Source organism: Arachis ipaensis, chromosome B5, assembly GCF_059453495.1.
Source record: "Arachis ipaensis isolate K30076 ecotype BB chromosome B5, ASM5945349v1, whole genome shotgun sequence".
In the NCBI taxonomy this organism is placed as follows: Eukaryota; Viridiplantae; Streptophyta; class Magnoliopsida; order Fabales; family Fabaceae; genus Arachis; species Arachis ipaensis.
Window position 1 is genome coordinate 125,100,026 of NC_142440.1, and position 2,358 is coordinate 125,102,383.

At 41.4% G+C, this 2,358-nt stretch overlaps 1 long non-coding RNA gene across 1 annotated transcript; it reads right to left on the reverse strand.

The window, feature by feature from the left end:
- Nucleotides 1-582: 582 nt before the first annotated feature.
- LOC107642002 (uncharacterized) lies at nt 583-2,067 on the reverse strand. The gene is made up of 3 exons (XR_001620572.3): nt 1,454-2,067; nt 1,099-1,319; nt 583-1,018 (listed from the first exon to the last, which is right to left on the reverse strand). It is a non-coding gene; the product is annotated as an uncharacterized LOC107642002 (long non-coding RNA).
- Between the last annotated feature and the right edge of the window lie 291 nt (nt 2,068-2,358).

Here is a 2,358-nt window from a genome sequence, read left to right on the forward strand (position 1 = left end):
CCAAAATGTCGCAAACGCAATTATTCAGTCAAAGTCCAATTTCCTTTAAAATCACTAAAAGCTCCTTTGAACGAAACCTTTAAGTCTAACCAAAGGCAAAAGCCCTTTTTATATTAAAACCAATATTAGAACATAATACTTTCCTTCGGTGATTCAAATGGTAAAATAGTTCATTTCCAAATAAATCAAACTCGAGACATATGGTTTACTTAAATAAATTAAGCTCCAAACATAAATATTTTCTTAATAAATCAAATAATACGATTTTCCAAATCCAAACCTTTCTAAATAACTTTTCAAACAAAGTCTAGGAGTTTATAGAAATTTTGGCAGCACCTCCCCTAAAACTTGGACTTTGCCACCCGGTTCGGATCTCAACGAAACCGTTCCACAATCCTTTTCAACAGTGCAAAATCCAAAATCAGTTCAAAAGCAAGCTAAATCCAACAGTCATCTCATTTTCATATCTCAAAGAAACCGTTTCAAAATCAAATCATTATCAACTAATTAAACTCATTTCCAAAATCTTAAAGGAACAGTTCAGCAACAATTCATTTATCAAAACCAAATAGCAAACCAGGCTGAATCCAAAAGTGTATTCTATTTTTCACATTATCAAGAAAATCAACTCAACTCAAATCAATTCCCAACGGATTAAACTCGATCTCAAATCTTTAAAAGAATCAACTTCCAAAAGCATTCCGTTTCACAAAGCCGCACAACAATCCAGTCAAACAAATGTTCATAATCATTTAAGACAACCAAACAATACATAAGACCGATACAATCACCAAATATACATTGTCTCACATCAGTATCTATATGTAATAATTCCAATATATAAAACATAGTTTTCAGAAAATAGCCCCTAGCTCGATTCGTCGAACACATAAACCAAACGCGTCACAGAAACCCTCTCTCAACCCGAAATTACCGGCCGCTTGCATCACAGCTTTGTTCACTTTCGCAGCAGCAGAAACAACCCTTACGCGTAACATGTGGCTCCGATAACTTAATCCTAGAAAACATTAATATTGCGAAACCTTAAAACACATAACGGGATATGAACGCGGAAGGTCTCAAGACAGAGATACTTACTGTACTGGGATACTGACTGAACCAAAGGACAGAAGCTTCAACAGTGGTCCCGATAGCCACAGAACTGCCCTCGGCAGCCAGAATCACTATGACTCAGCCTGCTCTGTTAGTAGTTTCCGGGACCTGTTCCCATGGCAGCAACCGTGACAAGGTTAAACGCCTCCTCTCCTCTCTAATTTGGGATTCCAGTAGCAGTAGAAATCTCCAAACAGGGCCAGCAACTACCTCCAATAATAGCAGCGGCAAAGTAACTTACTATAACCATTTTATTCAATACAAATAGTTTCAGCAACACGCTTCTAGATAGAAACGAATTGGTGGAACAAGGGAGAATCGGAAACAGGGTCAAGCTTACCAAAATAGTAGCGGTTCTAATGGTTCAAAACGGAGCCCGAGCAACAGCAACAGCAACTCCAGTAGTGGAGATGCAGCAGCTTTGAATGACAAGCACGGCGGCGGAGGACATCAGCAGTGAGAGGCAGTGGAGGATCTGCGGCGGTGGAGGCACGGCCGCACGGGCAGGAACCCCTCCCGTCGATCCCTCTCTCTCTCCTCAAGCTTCCTTCCGTTCAGATCTTACCGGCGGTGGCCATAGGAGCTCGGCAACAAAGGCGGCGGCATGGACGGCCGGAAGACGTGACGGCATCTTCTCCTCACCAGCAGCAAACCCTCGGCGGCGACAATGGCGAGGTGGCTGAGCTTGTGAACGATGGCGGCGCAGAGGCGGTTTCTTCCTCTCCCATGTGTGCCAGTTCCTCCCGTTAGTCTCTCTCTTCGCGATCGCAAGGATGACGGCGGCGGGGTGAGGACCGGCGAGCTGCTCCCTGCCCGGTGCCCTTCCTCCCTCCAGATCCCCTTCTCCCTTTCCCCCTTTTCGTTTTCTTCCTTTCTTCCTCAGAGAACTGGGTGTGTGTGTGCTGCGCAGGGAAGGCTGAGGAAAGGGTTGGGCTGCGTAGCGTGAAGGGGATAGGGAAGGGAATGAGTTTAACAAAATTAGCATTAGGGGCATTTTAGTAATTTCAAACAAAAGTAGGGCTAATATGATAATTAGAGATAAATTTTAATCCAACAATGGTAATGTCTAAAAATATTATTTGTTCATCAATTTCACAAATTATTTCTAATAAAATATTCAAATCCAAAAATTAGAAATAATATACTTAACTTCTTTATTTTTCAAAATAGCAGTATTAATATTTAAAATATTAATTATTTAGTCCAAAACATATAAAATCATTGTTATTTCACAACTACCAACTT